The following is an 18,257-nucleotide window of genomic DNA, read 5'->3' on the forward strand; positions in this document are numbered from 1 at the left end:
TTGGTCCTGAATTGCTCTCTAGATTCACTGAATTTTTAACAAAATGTTAACATGGTCTTAATGGATCATGTCAAGCTGAACCACAATGAGATACCATCTCTCACCAGTTAGAATGATGATCATTAAAAAATCAGGAAACAACAGGTGCTGGAGAGGATGTGGAGAAATAGGAACACTTTTACACTGTTGGTGGGACTGTAAACTAGTTCAACCATTGTGAAAAACAGTGTGGCAATTCCTCAAGGATCTAGAACTAGAAATACCATTTGACCCAGCCATCCCATTACTGGGGATATACCCAAAGGATTATAAATCATACTGCTATAAAGACACATGCACACTTATGTTTACTGCGGCACTATTCACAATAGCAAAGACTTGGAATCAACCCAAATGTCCATCAGCGACAGACTGGATTAAGAAAATGTGGCACATATACACCACGGAGTACTATGCAGCCATAAAAAAGGATGAGTTCATGTCCTTTGTAGGGACATGGATGCAGCTGGAAACCATCATTCTCAGCAAACTATCACAAGAACAGAAAACCAAACACTGCATGTTCTCACTCATAGGTGGGAACTGAACAATGAGATCACTTGGACACAGGAAGGGGAACATCACAACATCACACTCTGGGGCCTATTGTGGGGAGGGAGGAGGCGGCAACATATGTAACAAACCTGCACGTTGTGTATATGTACCCTGGAACTTAAAGTATAACAAAATAAATAAATAAATAAATAAATAAATAAATAAATAAATAGATAGAATATATATTAAAGGCTAGGTGTGGTGGCTCACACCTGTAATCCCACCAGTTTGGGAGGCCGAGGCAGGTGAATCACCTCAGGTCAGGAGTTCGAGACCTCCCTGGCCAACATGGTGAAACCCTATCTCTACTAAAAATACAGAAAATTAGCCAGCCATGGTGGTGGCTGCCTGTAATCCCAGATACTCAGGAGACTGAGGCAGGAGAATCACTGGAACCCAGAAAGTGGAGGTTACAGTAAGCTGACATTGTGCCACTGCACTGCAGCCTGGGTGACAAGAGCAAAACTCCATCTCAAGAAAAGTCATGTATATGTTCAAATGCCAAAAATTATCAACACTCTTTAAAAAGATTATCTCCTTGAGGAAAGAGGGAAGGCCAACTACTTATCAAGACTTGTTAAAAGACAATTAAGAAAATATTTATTAAGAAAATATAGCAAAGTTTATTGGCATAGGAATATGAGATTAGGCTAATACAACAGAAAGATATGATATGACAGCCAACACTGAAGATCTGTGAGGAAAATTCCCTATTCTATAAGTTGTACTGGGATATCTGGGTACTTGAAGAAATACAATATAATTTCTACTCTGTGACAAATAATTTTGGAAGACATATTTTAAACGAAAACATAGGAGAATATCTTTACATCCTAGGGTAAGGACTCATTATATTTCAAGAGTGAAAACCATAAAGAAAAATATTGAAAATAGTGATATTTAAAAAAATTTGTATTTGTCAAAAGTCATTAGGAAATGTGAAAAGATAAACCATAATCTGGGAAATAGCATTTTAATGTAAATCATTCTAAATAGAATAGCAGAGCATATAGAATATATGGAAAACCTAGTTATTTTAAACCTAATGATTTCATAGAAAAATGAGCAAAAGTCTTGAACAGGTATTAGAGAGGAAAGGAAACATAAATGTCCAATGAAATAAGAATCAACATTCAACCCTATTCATGCTTAGAAAAATGCAAATTAAAATTCTTATGAAATGATTCACACCTAGTAGATTTACAAAAATTCACAATAAAAAGTGTGACAATACTAAATGTTGGCAGTGTTGTGCAACAACAGAAATTATATCCTATGGTTGGGGAGTGTTAATTGATTGAGGCATTATGAAAGATAACCTGTCATTACTAAGTAAGGTTTAACATATATATAGTTGATGACCCAGAAATTTCGTTTTCATGTGCAAATCTTAAAGAATAGTTTATCTTGTTTTGAATATCTGAGACAGAATATTCGTAATAATATATATATTTTTGTTCGTTTGTTTTGAGATGAAGTCTTGCTTTTGTTCCCCAGGCTAGAGTGCAATGGTGCCATCTCGGCTCACTGCAACCTCTGCCTCCTCAGTTCAAGCGATTCTCCTGCCTCAGCCTCCTGAGTAGCTGGGATTACAGGCACCTACCACCATGCCTGACTAATTTTTGTATTTTTAGTAGAGACGGGGTTTCACCATGTTGGCCATGCTGGTCTCGAACTCCTGACCTCAGGTGATCCACCCACCTCGGCCTCCCAAAGTGCTGGGATTACAGGTGTGAGCCACCGCCACCACGCCTGGCCTTTGTAATGATAGTGTCAGTAATAACAAAAAAAGAAACCTTGAAACTACCAAAAGATATATGAACAGTAGAATGAACAGAAACAAAATTGTAAGATATCCAACAATGGACTTTTCTGCAGCATTATAACTCAATGAATTGTGGATAAATGCAGCCACAAGTTTTAATCTTACAATTATGTCTTGAGAGAATATACAAATAATAGAGAATCATATATATGGTAGGATTACAGTTATAAAATGGGTATAGTAAAAAATAAAAGCAAATGCTCTTAGTAGGAATATATGTGTTTGCTAAAACTATCAAAGAATAGCAAGGAGATAAGTATCTCAAAATTTTACAAATGACTTCCTATGGGTTTAAGTAGAAAAGTGACACAAGGGGACTTCAAAGGGCCTGGTATTATAATATTTCTTACATTCCATGTATAGAGGCATTCTCTTATTATAAAAACCTAGATAGATAGATAGATAGAGACAGATATGTACAAAATAAACACTTTTATATGTGTAATCTTTCACAATTAAAAAACAGAAAAAAAATTATAAAATACCATTTTTCCACGTTTATAGAAAGAGAGTGTACAACAATGTAGTGAGAAGTTTTATGAAGGTGAGATAATTGAACTTGTTTACAGCCTGGAAGGAAGGTACATAAGTGATGATGAAATTTATAATATTGGCTCAAATTAAATTATGGATGAATCAAGGTCTCTAAAGAAATGGAGTGGAAGTAAACTTCAGTGCATGTGGAGAAATGTCTTCTAGGAGATGGGACATCTCCTTGAGACCAGAATAAAGAGGCTGAAGATGAGTGTAGTTACAGTAATTTAGTTACTCTGGAGTTAGGCATCTGAGAGAATTCATACTTTGTAGTTTTAGTTTTTCCTTGTGAAAAAAGAAGAGGCAAGTTCTTGCTCAGAAAGTGTGAGATGGAAGTAGAGGAGAGAAAAGAAGAAAAATATTTACATGGTCAACATAGAGCTGCTCATTGATACCTGATTCTCATCTCCTTCTGGGCACCATGAAGCACCAAATTCCTGCCCTTTTGTGGTTTAATGGGACCAGACTTCTAATTCTGGTCAATGAGTTTTGGGCAGAAGTGGTGCGTGTCACCTCCAAGCTGGAGCACTGCTCCTGAATGCCAGCTGTACTTTGACCTTCCTCAGTAACTGGAAGAATGCGTCAACATTGATGCTACATCAGCCTTGATGCCTGAGTGATAATGAGGAACACAGCCCCGGCCACTCGATTCAGACAAGTAGAGTGAGTGAAAAGCAAACATTTGGTTTTCAATATTTTGAACATTTCAAAATTGTTTGTTATCTAATATACCTGATACAGTTTAGAATAGTTTTTTGGCTTTTATTTGCTTTATTTTTGTGAGTTTTTTTGGATTTTGGATTTTTTTTTTTTTTAATAAAAATAAAGAGAATGGGAGAGAAACCTCGGGAGGAAGTAACACTCTTGCTTACTAGAACTTGGGATCTAGTTTTAGTTACTGCAAAACAGATTATTTGGGTTTTTTAATTTGTTTCCTTGTTTTTAATTTTAATTTTACTTTTCAATGTTGGCTTTTGAGGTATGCTTCTTTGATGACTAGTTTGTTGAGGTTTCTAACATGAAGGTGTGTTGAATTTTATCAAAGCCTTTTCTGCATTTATTGAGATAATCACACAGTTTTTGTTTTTAATTCTGTTTATGTGATGAATCACATTTCCGAATTTGCATATGTGAAACCAACCTTGCATCCCAGGAATACAGCCTACTGTATCATGGTGGATTATTTTTTTGATGTGCTGCTGGATTTGGTTTGCTAGTGTTTTGTTGAGGATTTTTATGTCTATGTCCATCAAGACTATTGGCCTGAAACATTCCTTTTCACTGTATCTCCCAGGTTTCGGTATCAGAACCTGGCCTCATAGATGCTGGGTTAGGGAGGAGTACCTCCATCTCCATTTTTTTGAATAATTTCAGTAGGATTGCTACCAGCTCACCTTTGTGCATCTGGTAGAATTAAGCTGTGAATCCATCTGGTTCAGGGCTTTTTCTGGATGGTAGGGTTTTTTTAAAATTACTGATTCAATTTCAGAACTCATTATTGTATGTTCAAGATTTTGTTTTCTCTCTGATTCAATCTTGGGAGGCTGTATGTTTCCAGGAATTTATTTTTTTTCTTGTTTATAGTTTATAACAGAGTTTACTGTATTTCTGTGGGGTCCATGGTAATGTCCCCTCTGTCATTTCTGATTGTGTTTATTTGAATCTTCTCTTTTTTCTCTATTAATCTATCAATCTGGCTAGTGGTATATCAATCTTATTTATACTTTTGAAGAACAAATGTTTGGTTTTGTTGGTATTTTGCATGGGTTTTCATGTCTCGGTTGTTCAGTTCAGCTCTGATTTTGGTTATTTATTTTCTTTTGCTACCTTTGTGGTTGGTTTGCTCTTATTTTTCTCGTTCCTCTAGGTGTGATGTTAGGTTGTTAATTTAAGATCGCACTAACTTCTTCATGTAGGCATTTAGTGTTATAAACTTTCCTCTTGACACTGCTTTAGCTATATCCCAGAGATTCTGTTATGTTGTATATTTGTTTACATTCATTTCAAAAAATATTTTGATTCCTGCCTTAATATCAGTCCTTATCCAAAATCTGTTCAGGAGTAGGTCATTTAATTTCCATGTAAATTTATGGTTTTGAGAGATCTTTTTGGTATTGGTTGAAAGTGATTTATATACCAGAAACAACTGGCTGAAGAATTGGAGAGTCATCAAACCAAGGAAAGGATTTTTCTAAAAAAATCTGTACTAGTGAAAAAAAAAAAAAAAAAAACTAGCCGGGTGAGGTGGCGGGCGCCTGTGGTCCCAGCTACTCGGGAGGCTGAGGCAGGAGAATGGCGTAAACCCGGGAGGCGGAGCTTGCAGTGAGCTGAGATCCGGCCACTGCACTCCAGCCTGGGCGACAGAGCGAGACTCCGTCTCAAAAAAAAAAAAAAAAAAAAAAAAAAAAAAAATCTGTACTAGTTAGACAGTACAAAGGAACATTGTTTATGAGTAAATTTAGGAGGGTACTCAAAATTGAGAAGTAGAATCAATTTTAGAGTTTCAAGTAGAGATCGCATGGATACTTAATAGCATTCAAAACGTGTCAATAATTTCTTAGTCGTACAAATATAAAAATATCACTGTTGCCTTAAGAAACTGTCCTGTTGCCCTGTCAAATGTCTATAAAAAGGCAAACAAACTAATACATTTTTAAAACAAATCTCCACCAAATATTATCAACATTTGAATTCTTTTTTTATGTTAAAAATTTTAAGCCAGATCATTTTATTCTTGAAGTAAGAAGACAATGTCTTTAAAGAATCTTCCAATTTATTCTAACATATTTGTTCTGAAATTAGTTTCAGAAGTTTATAAATTATTAAGTGATGCAACATTTTTATATATTCAAAATTAAATGTCATACTATATGTTTAATTACACTTATATGTAAAGTTCAAATAAAATAAAACAGGATATAATTATCTAGAATATTCAGGGTTTTTCAACCTTTTCTTTGTACCATTATCTAAAATCTTTGCATAGGTAAATCCTATGAATCCCGTCTCAGAATAATATTTTAATACATTAAACAGAATACATATAATTAGAGTGAAAAGTAATAGTAACAAAATATATTACCAAAACACAGCCTTTGAAGGAATGATGTAATGGCTCCAGGTTAAGAATCTAGAAAATATATATTTCATTAAAATGATTATTTTCATGTGTATGTAAACTTCTTTCAAAGTTTTTAATCACGGATTACTCATATATAGAACTGTTGATTTCTATATGTTGATCTTGTATGTGGTCACTTAATTATCTTCTTAGTTATAATAGTATTTCTGTTAACTCTCTTTTCTAGGTATACAATACAGTAATAACATCTGCAATAAAACTTGTTTCAGTATTTAATGTTTATAAATAATATTTTTGATTATGTAAGTTATATAAGCTTACTGCAAAAAAAGAAAAAAACACAGAAAAATATGTAGAGATGGGTCTTGTCAATATTTAATGTACACATTTCCATAATGTTGATATCGTTTCATATAAAATCCTGTTATTTCCAACAACGTTGATGGAATTGGAAGATATTATGTTAAGTGAAATAAGCCAGGCAGTGAGAGACATTCTCACTAGTATGTGGAAGCTAAATATATATGTATATTTATATCTCCTGGAGATAAAGAATAGAATGATGTAAAATGCCAGAGGCTAGGAAGGGTAGCTTGGGGGAAAAACAAGGAGGGGGTGATTAATGCGTACATACATACAGTTGGAAAGAAGAAATAAGATTGAGTGTTCTGTAGTACAATAGAACAACTACAGATAACAATAATTTATCGTACACTTAAAAATAACTAAAAGGATGGCATTGGAATGTTCCTGACACAAAGGAACATTGTGTCGAAGTGATGAATATCCCAATTATCCTGATTTGATCATTACACATTTTTTGCTGTGTCAAAATAACAGGTGTACCCCATGAATATTTACAACTATTATGTATACATAGTAAATACAAATTTAAAAAATAAAAATAAATCTCAAACATATCCCAAGCTGGTAAAGAAAGGGAGTGAAAGCCATTTCATGTGCCTCAGGCAAAAGGATCTTTACTGCATTGTTAATATTCCCTATTGACAGCTTAATAATAGCTATCAAAAATTTTGTGACTATACCTTTGACTCAGCTATTTTACCTCTAAGATTTCTTCTGAACAAAAACCTCATAAATTTGCACAGAATTATCTACAACTATGTTTATGCTAATATTTTGAATGAAATTGGCTACCGTTCACTCAATGCTTACTATGTGTCAAATATTATGCTAAAACTTTTATGTACATGACCTCATTTCAGCCTTGCAAAAACCTCATTGCCCCTTTCTTTTTAATTTCTATTAACTGGGGAGACTATTTAGGCTTAGATCTTAGGTGAGTTAGTCAAGATTGCACAAACAATAAGTATGTAAGTTAAAGTTATCCATCTCTAGAACCTGATAAAACAGCAAAAGGAAAAGGAAAAACAACAACCTAAACCATTTTTTAAAAGTACATTGTAGCATATTAAACAATAGATTGCTATGAAGACATCTTCAAGTGATGATAGAAAGAAAAAATTAAGACATTGTAAAAATGTTTCCTAAAAGGTTGAACATATATACTTTGTAATGTAATCTAAGTGTTGATAAAATATATAATAAAATATTAATAGGCAGAAAATAAAATTGGGACAATACTAAATATTTTACACATTTATATTTTCTTAATTATATATTGTAATACTTTCCATTTCATTCAGTGATTACTTAGTATTTTGTGTATGGATAATAAAATATACTTGATATTATGTTGAAACTTTAGGCTAATATTTTTTGTGATAAACAGTGTTGTAATGAGCATCTTTGAAAATACTATCTGATCACATTAATTTGTCTTTTATATTATTTTTATACAAATGCATTTTAACATGCTGTAAAACAGCTCTATGTAATTAACTCAATTTGAGGCTTTCATAGATGTTTCATTATCTATTTGTACATTTTAGTACCAGAATAACATTAGTTATGTTATATCTTATCTATGATAAATTTTAACATGTTTGTAACACAAGATCCTCATTCTCATTTTTATTTTAGAATGCACTGTGCTTTCTCATCTATTTATGGTTTAATAAAATATTTAGAAATAGTTTTCAAAAATTTTAATGGTTGATTTTAATTGGCATGTCTACTACATAAATATATCATGTATTTTTATTTCATTTGTTGACATAATTTTCATTTATCAGTGCTTTTTAATGTCAAAGTTTTGTGTTAGGTTAATTCATCAAAAGTTGACATATTTATTGCTATCATTAAAGGGTCTAATTTTAAATTTTTATCTAATTTATGGAAAAAAGCTTATTAAATTTTTAATAGTTTATTGGTTGATTCTTCTGGGTTTGTTAGGAAATGTCAAATCATCTGTTAATATTAATGATGTTTTGTTCCCAGTCTTGTCTTGACTAGCACATAAAAAACACCACTAAATGATGCAAAAGCTTCGGCTGTCTTGTTCTTGACTAAAATGGAAATGTATTTAATGTTTCGGCTGATGCATTGTGTTGCCTTTGATTTACTATAGAATTTTAACTTATTTTGTTATGTTAATGGATTTCTAAATATTAAACTGGCTTGCATTTCTGGATAAAAATGCTAGTTTTCTTCAGTGTATTTAATATATTGCTAAACTCCACTTACCAATGTTTTTTGAATAATATTTTCACCATTTTTTTGTAATCAGATTTCTCAGTACTTTTTTTTTTTTTTGAGATGGAGTTTTGCTCTTGTTGCCCAGGCTGGAGTGCAATGGTGTGATCTCGACTCACTGCAACTTCTACCTTCTAGGTTCAAGCAATTCTCCTGCCTCAGCCTCCCGAGTAGCTGGGATTACAAGCATGCACCACCATACCCAGCTAATTTTGCATTTTTAGTAGAGATGGGGTTTCTCCATGTTGGTTAGGCTGGTCTTGAACTCCTGACCTCGTGATCCACCCGTCTTGGCCTCCCAAAGTACCGGGATTACAGGCATGAGCCACAGCACCCAGCCCTTTTCAGTGCTTTTTTTTTTTTTTTTTGAGATGGAGTTTCTCTCTTGTTGCCCAGGCTGGAGTGCAATGGCGCGATCTCGCTCACTGCAACCTCCACCCACCCCCGCCCCACCCCCCCGACCCGGGTTCAAGCAATTCTCCTGCCTCAGCTGCCAAGTAGCTGGGATTACAGGCATCCGCCACCATGCCCGGCTAATTTTTTGTATTTTTAGTAGAGGTGGGGTTTCACCATATTAGCCAGGCTGATCTCAAACTCCAGACCTCAGGTAATCCACCCGCCTCGGCCTCCCAAAGTGCTGGGATTACAGGCGTGAGCCACTGCGCCCGGCCCTTTCAGTACATTCTTTATCCATTGTCCTTTTTGTCTTTGTTATTAGATAGGTTTCAGCTTCATAAAAGCAACTCATTCATTAAGGAATGTTGTACATATTAAAAAGCACAAGAAGGCCGGGCGCGGTGGCTCGTGCCTGTAATCCCGACACTTTGGGAGGCCAAGGCGGGCAGATCACGAGGTCAGAAGATAGAGATCATCCTGGCCAAACATGGTGAAACCACGTCTCTACTAAAAACACACAAAAAAGGTTAATTGGGCGTGGTGGCATGTGGCTGTAGTCCCAGCTACTCGGGAGGCTGAGTCAGGAGAATTGCTTGAACCCGGGAGAAGGAGGTTACAGTGACCAAGATCGCACCACTGCACTCCAGCCTGGCAACAGAGCAAGTCTCTGTCAAAAAAAAAAAAAAAAAAAAGAGAAATATAATGGACCCCATGTTGGATTGTTGGATTGGCCAAGGGCAGATGTACAGAAACTGGGGTAGGTCAGCTGTGGAAGAAGGAAAAGGTAGTAGGAGGACATGAAATGAATCAGTTCTGTGAGTAAGATGGATTGAAACTAGCAACTTAGATGATTACCATAGAAAAGAGTTGTAGGTGTAGGTAGATAAAATGGAGAGGAATATTGAGAGGCAGAAGGACATAGACAGCTGCTTTTAAAGTATGTTAAGCCAGAAGTGGATTTGAAGAGTACAAGTCACTCAGAAGAGTCTCAAAACGAATACCATATATAAGGGGTTTTGAACAGCCCTTGACAATGTTTAAAACCAATTTGTTGAGGTTATAATTGACATACAAAACTTGTACATATTTAATGTATACAGCTTGTTGAGTTTGGAGATACATATATACACAGGTGAAACCATCACTGTAATCTATGCCATAAACCTATCCATCTCCTCCAGAAGTGTTCTTCTGTCATCTTGGTTAGTTATGATGATGATGATAATGATAACGAACACTTAAGGTATATTCTCTCAGCAAATGTTTAGGTATATAATACAGTATTTATTATAGACATTATGCTGTACAGTAGATATCTAGGGCTTACCTTGTGAAATTAAAACTTCTAACCCTTGGCAAATAGCTTCCCATTTCCCCCTGCCCCCAGCCCTTGGAAACCACCGTTCTAATATTTGCTTCTATGAGTTTGACTGTTGTAGATTCCTCATATAAATGGGATTACACAATATTTGTCTTTGATGTCTGGTTTATTTCACCTAGCGTTTTATTCTCCATGTTCATCTATGTTGTGGCAAATGGCAATATTTCCTTCCTTTTGTAATGCCAAAAAATATCCAATTGTACGTATATATCATGTTTTCTGTATCCATTCATCCATCCATCCATGAACATTTAGGCTACTTCCACTTTTTGAATACTATAAATAGTGGTGCAATGATTGGGAGGGCAGGTATCTCTTTGGGATACTGATTTCAATTCCTTTGGGTATATACCTAGAAGTGCAATTGCTGGATCATATGGTAATTCTGTTTTTAAATGTTTGTGGAACCTAAGATAACAAGTGCTGGCGAGAATGTGGAGAAAAGGGAAGTGAAGGAAACCTTGTACACTGCTGGTGAGAAAGTCAAGTGGTGTAGCCAATACAGAGAACACTCGTGCTTAGGAAGCTCTAAGTGCTTGGTAAACTCGATTTCTCTCCTTCACCAGATATGTATGGTATTATATACATTTAAATAAAATAGTAAATAATATTATTTATTATTATAGGGAATAGACTTTCCTCTGAAAGAAGTTATTCCTGAATTTGATTTGGGCTCCTTATTTATACCTTAGAGTACAGCAAAGGGCTTTTATGTTTGAAGACACTTGATTCAATGACATGCTAAGATTTGTCTATGTTATTTATAATGGGTGATACTTTTGTTTCCAAAATTTTGTTATCAAGTAAAGAACAATTACACAAATATACTTCATTAAAAAGCAAATACATTTTGAAAAGTTTTAAACACCCAAGAAAATTTTAAACAACTTTTTTTCTCCCCATTATTTGATAATATTATTGATTTAGGATTTTCTACAATTTCTTTATATTGATTATCAAATTTATTTGCCAATAAGAAATGACAGGTGTTGTTTAAATCAGGTGCAAAATGTTTACAGTTTCCCATTTATGATAAAAGACATTCAGTTGGGAAGAAGACAAAAACAAAACACATTTACAATATAGAAATATTTCTTGGGTCCTGTTGTGATTTTTTAAAGTCCAATTATGAGGGCACTATGTTGCGTTAATTATTTTAGTATAAGTTAGTTATATCTAGATGTTTAACTCTCCCTCTCCTCACCTGACACAAACTGATGATCACTTTATATAGAAGAGTCTGTGTTACCACTTGCAGTCCATGTAGAATTTTATTTAGGATATGGTTTTAGTTTTCCTGTAGAGTGCTGCCCCACTGTGGACAGATTAGGAATCACCGAAGCCTGACAAGTAATTACTTTTTGCAAATACTGTCTTTATTAAATCTCCTGCACAAATATTCCTTACATATGATACCTGCATGAAGAAATATCCACCCAATGATTACAAGAAATGTTGTAAAATTTGATATCTTCTCAGAGAACTACTTAAATATAAATAGGCCTTTTCTGAGTTACAAAATCTAAAAACTTTGCTTCATAAAATGTTTCTAAGGCATCAAACTGGAGTAGTAGAAAGACAAATTAACTTTTAAAGTCATAATCTCTTCTCAAACCATTAAGCATATTTAATTTGTGCCACTGCAAATTTTGGATATTGCCTATTGTTATCACAAACTAATATTTTCACATTCAATATTGTTTTTACATTGTCTTGATTGATTTTAAGGTAGCCAGTGTTGAATCTAAATAGTGAAGATGATGAATTTAGTTAAATTATTATGGCTGATTTAGTCAGAGTTCATTGTGTAAAAATTTGACACTAGTAATAGAAATTATGATAATTCAATAAATTACAATGATGTCATTATCTCATTCATTTTATTTTAATACATCTATATGTTTATTCATAGCGTCAGCATTATTTTCCTCAGATTGTAAAAGCATGTCCAACTAGACTGTCTAAATCACTCTTCTTTGAAAGTTAAAGCCATATTACAGAATTGTGGCTTTTAGTCTTCACAATCTATTATTCATCCAACATATCTCTGCAACCCTTAATTATAGATGTAAAAATTATTTTCCTCTTCACTCACTTTAAAAATTATTATTATTATCTATATTTGCAGGTCACAAAGGTCTTATATAGTGTGGCATAGTGAAGGTAAGGTTGGGTAGAAAGTTGAAAAACTAGAACTTGGTCCTATGTGTGCCACCAATTAGGTGTGTATGCTCCTGAATTTCATTTAAAATGTGTTGTAATCTTCATCTCTCATCAGAGGATATTAGACTAGGTAATTTTCTAGACTCTTTTTCAAGTTATCTAAATTAGAAATTGTTTCTCTTGTAGTTTGGGTTCATCTAATTTGATTCAAATCAATTCAACTCACATCCATTCAATTTAGTTGTATTCAAATCATAGAGAATTCATTACAACTTTCTGTAGACACAGTCCCGCTGTGAGTACTGTACAGCCAGGGAACTCCTCTGTGAGGTGGGGGAATACAAAAAGATTTGTAATGATTGATTTGTGACTTGAGAGTCCTCACTTTTCTCCCATTGATTTTTACTATAATTAGTGAAGTTAATCTCAAGAAATCATAAAGTCAGAAAAAGTCATCTTTGGCATGTCTTCCTCCTTCTAACTAGGTTCTCAAATAAATGAGTGTGCCCTCATTTTGAACCCAGGCCTCCCAGCACCTGTACTTTTTCTAAGCAAAGCTCTGTGCTGTTCTAATACATGTCTTTTTTATTATTATTTATTTATTTATTTTTATTTTTTATTATTATACTGTAAGTTCTAGGGTACATGTGCACAACGTGCAGGTTTGTTACATATGTATACATGTGCCATGTTGGTGTGCTGCACCCATTAACTCATCATTTATATTAGGTATATCTCCTAATGCTATCCTTCCCCCCTTCCACATCCCCATAATAGGTCCCGGTGTGTGATGTTCCCCTTCCTGTGTCCAAGTGATCTCATTGTTCAATTTCCACCTATGAGTGAGAACATGCCGTGTTTGGTTTTCTGTTCTTGCGATAGTTTCCTGTGAATGATGATTTCCAGCTGCATCCATGTCCCGATGAAGGACACAAACTCATCCCTTTTTATGGCTGCATAGTATTCCATGGTGTATATGTGCCACATTTTCTTAATCCAGTCTTTCGCTGACGGACATTTGGGTTGATTCCAAGTCTTTGCTATTGTGAATACTGCCGCAATAAACATACATGTGCATGTGTCTTTATAGCAGCATGATTTATAATCCTTTGGGTATATCCCCAGTAATGGGATGGCTGGGTCAAATGGTATTTCTAGTTCTAGATCCTTGAGGAATCGCCACACTGTCTTCCACAATGGTTGAACTAGTTTACAGTCCCACCAACAGTGTAAAAGTGTTCCTATTTCTCCACATCCTCTCTAGCACCTGTTGTTTCCTGATTTTTTAATGATTGCCCTTCTAACTGGTGTGAGATGGTATCTCATTGTAGTTTTAATTTGCATTTCTCTGATGGCGAGTGATGATGAGCATTTTTTCACGTGTCTGTTGGCTGCATAAATGTCTTCCTCTGAGAAGTGTCTCTTCATATCCTTTGCCCAATTTTTGATGGGGTTGTTTGTTTGTTTCTTGTAAATTTGATCGAGTTCTTTATAGGTTCTGGATATTAGCCCTTTGTCAGATGAATAGATTGCAAAAATTTTCTCCCATTCTGTAGGTTGCCTGTTCACTCTGATGGTAGTTTCTTTGCTGTGCAGAAGTTCTTTAGTTTAATTAGATCCCATTTGTCAATTTTGTCCTAATAAATATTCCATCTCTGGTAACTGCAATGACTCGCTCATTGCCTGCGCTGTACTTTTTTTCATGGTTCACAAAGGAGCCATGAGGACAGAGAATGGCATACGCTAAACTCATATACTTCAACTCTAAGTCTTGCGTTGCTTCTGTTCTAGTTTCTTTTAATGAGTTAATTTGTTCCTTACATTTCAGTAATCCTGCTTTTGCAAAGTTACTGCCTTCAAGATACTCTCTTACAGAAACTAATACACACTTCTCTCATAAAAATATTCTGTGGAAAATATGTAGCAAACAAATAAAAAATTCTAAAATAAACTTAATACATTCTGTTTTCTTCCTCCTCAACTCAACAGGACTGCATCTTGCTGCTTGAGTTCTACCTCCTAAGTCAGGGTGGAAAATGTTCCTAAGAAGGTGGCCAGGGTGAGAATGCTCCTCACCTCACTTGTTTCCATAAGTTCAAGGATCAGAGTCTGGGTTTTTTTTTTGTCCAATAACTGAACAAAAAGGTTTTTTATGTTCATATATTTGGTTCAGTTTCTAAATTGTTTACAGTAGAAAAGCAAGTGTCTGTCAGTCATTTTCCCTCATGAATGGAAGTCCATAGTATTTACATGAGAGTTTGTTTACAGGTGAATTTAGTAAAGGTAGCTAGCTGTATTAGTCTGTTCTCACACTACTAATGAAGATATACCTGAGACTGTGTAATTTATAAAGGAAAGAGGTTTAATTGACTCACAGTTCCACAGGGATGAGAAGGCCTCAGGAAGCTTGTAATCACGGTGGAAGGGGATGCAAACACATCCTTCTTCATATGGCAGCAGCAAGGAGAAGTACAGAGGAAAAGGGGAAAAGGCTCTTATACAACCATAAGATTGTGTGAGAACTCACTCACTATCACATGTGGAGGTACACGGAGGTAATAGGCTGCCATGATTCAATTACCTCCCACTGGGTCCCTCCCATTACACATGGGGATTATGGGAACTACAATTCAAGGTGAGATTTGATGAGATTTGAATGGTGACACAGCCAAACTGTATCATTACTCTACTGACCCCTCCCAAATCTCTTGTCGTCACATTTCAAAACACAATCATGCCCTCCAACAATCCCCTAAAGTCTTAACTCATTCCAGCATTAACTCAAAAGTCCAAGTCCAAAGTCTCATCTGAGACAAGGCAAGTCCCTTCCATGTGTGAGCCTATAAAATCAAAAGCAAGTTAGTCACTTCCTAGATACAATGAAGGTACAGGCATTGAGTGAATACATCTGTACTAAATGGGAGAAATTGGACAAAACAGAGAGGTCAATAAGACCCATGCAAGTTCGAAATCCAATAGGATATTCTTTAAACCTTAAAGTTCCATAATGATCTCCTTTAACTCCATTTCTTATATCCAGAACATGCTGATGCAAGAGTTAAGCTCCCACAGCCTTGGGCAGCTTTGCCCTTGTGGCTTTACAGGGTATAGGCCCCCTCCTGTCTGCTTTCATGGACTGGTATTGAATGTCTGTGGCTTTTCCAGGTGCACAGTGGCCCACTCCTGCAGCAAACTTCTGCCTGGACATCCAGGAGTTCCATACAGCCTCTGCTATCTAGGTGGAGGTTCCCAAACCTCAATTATTGGTTTCTGTGTGCCTGCAGGTTGAACACCATGGAAAGCTGCCAAGGCTTGAGGCTTGCACCCTCTGAAGCCAAGGCCTGAGCTGTACCCTGGCCACTTTTAGCAGTGGCTGGAGCAGCTAGGATGCAGGGCACCAAGTTCCTAGGCTGCACACAGGAGGGTTGGCCCAGCCCACGAAACCATTTTTTTCCTCCTAGGCCTTGGACTTATGATGGGAGGGACTTCCATGAAGGTCTATGACATACCCTGGAGACCTTTTTCCCATTGCGTTGGTAATTAACATTTCACTTCTTGTTATGCAAATTTCATAGCAGGTTTGAATTTCTCCCCAGAAAAACAGGTTTTTCTTTTCTATTCTATTGTCAGGCTGCAAATTTTCCAAACTTGTATGCTCTGCTTCCTCTTGAACGCTTTGCTGCTTAGAAATTTATTCTGCCGGATACCCTAAATCATCTCTCTCAGGTTTAAAGTTTCACAGATGTCTAGGGAAGATGTCACACAATGCTGCCAGTCTCTTTGCTAAAGCATAGCAAAAGTCACCTTTGCTCCGGTTGCCAACAATTTCCTCATCTCCATCTGAGATCACCTCAGCCTGGACTTTATTGTCCATATCTCTATCAGAATTTTGGTCAAAGCTATTCAACAAGTTTCTAGGAAGTTCCAAACTTTCCCACATCTTCTTGTCTTCTTCTGAGCCCTCCAAACTGTTCCAGCCTCTGCCTGTTACTCAGTTCCAAAGTCACTTCCACATTTTTGGGTATCTTTATAGCAGCATCCCACTCTACCAGTCCCAATTTGCTATATTAGTCCATTCTCACACTGCTAATAAAGACATACCTAAGATTGGGTAATTTATAAAGGAAAGAGGTTTAATTGACTCACAGTTCTACAGGGTTGGAGAGGCCTCAGGAAACTTAAAATCATGGCACAAAAGGAAGCAAACACATCCCTCTTCACAAGGTGGCAGCAAGGAGGAGTGCAGATCAAAGTAGTGGGAAAGCCCCTTATAAAACCATCAGATCTTGTGAGAACTCACTCACTATTACGAGAATAGCATGGACATAACCACCCCTGTCATTCAATTAGCTCCCACTGTGTCCCTTCCATGACACGTGAGGATTGTGGGAACTATAATTCAAGATGAGATTTGGGTAGGAACACAGTCACACCATACCATTAGCCATATGGACGATAACTGTATGATGTTAGAGTAATTCCTAAAGAAAATTGTTTCAAATATACGTTCGTCTTAAAAACCAAAAAAAAAAAAAAAAAAAAAAAAAAAAAAAAAAATTTCTAAAATAACTCTAATGAAGACATCTTGATATTTCACTGTTATTTGCATTTTGAACTCTTTATGTGGCTAAACCATACTAGAATCCCAACTCTTTGACTATAAGGATAGGTTCTCTCCCCAGTAAAACGGGGACAGTCATGCCACCTAACAGTTTTGTTTTCATGAGTAAATTATCAAATAAAGTAATTTTTAAAACTTTTCAGTGCTTGACACTTAGCAGTAACTCAAGAAATATGGGATTGGTTATGGTTATGATTATTACTATCATTTCAGGTTAGGCTATTAGATACATAAGAAAGTTTGAGTTTTACAGGCTTCTAAATGCCTCTCAATGTATGCACCTTTGATGTATATTCCTCCACTTTGTTATATTGTTCTTTTCCTGCACAAATATATATTTTAACTGTGTATATTAGCATGTCTCAACTCTAGTCCCAAAATAATCTAATCTGATGAAAGAAAAAGAAATGTTATAGTAAGTTTGGGAAAACATTGTGATCAACAGGTTCATTTTGAAGGTTCAGGTTTCCACTAGTGTATCAAAGACGTGAAAAAACCTCCAGTAAAAAAAAAAAAAAAAAAAAAAATATATATATATATATATGTATATATACACACATATCTATATATTTATGCAAATGCTATTATACATGCTATTATACAACATCTTTTAATAGTACATTTTATTAAATATGCATTGGGAGAGGCCAGTATATAAAATACCCTGGTTTTTGTTGAAACTATTAAATGAATAAATATTTACATTTTTATTATAGTAGAGATTGGCATATTTTATAACAGAATCCTTTTCTTTTGTGAATTCATGAATGTTTATTTTGAAATATTCACTTATCAAAAGACTCATTTGTAGAGATTATGAAAATAAGCAGCACCTACAATTTTAGAGTGAAATACTTTAAATGTATCTATATAATAGTTTAACAAGTACTTGGCAGAGATTACTTGAATATATGAGTTTTTAATATTTTTAATCAAGAAGTAGAAATGCAATTTGATATAGTTTGACCCAGTGTTGAAATACCTGTATAAATTAGAATCAAGAGAATTAAGCACTAAGATTTGAGAAAAGCAGAGAGAATGCTAA

Source organism: Piliocolobus tephrosceles, chromosome 5 (genome assembly GCF_002776525.5).
Source record: "Piliocolobus tephrosceles isolate RC106 chromosome 5, ASM277652v3, whole genome shotgun sequence".
Lineage (NCBI taxonomy): Eukaryota > Metazoa > Chordata > Mammalia > Primates > Cercopithecidae > Piliocolobus > Piliocolobus tephrosceles.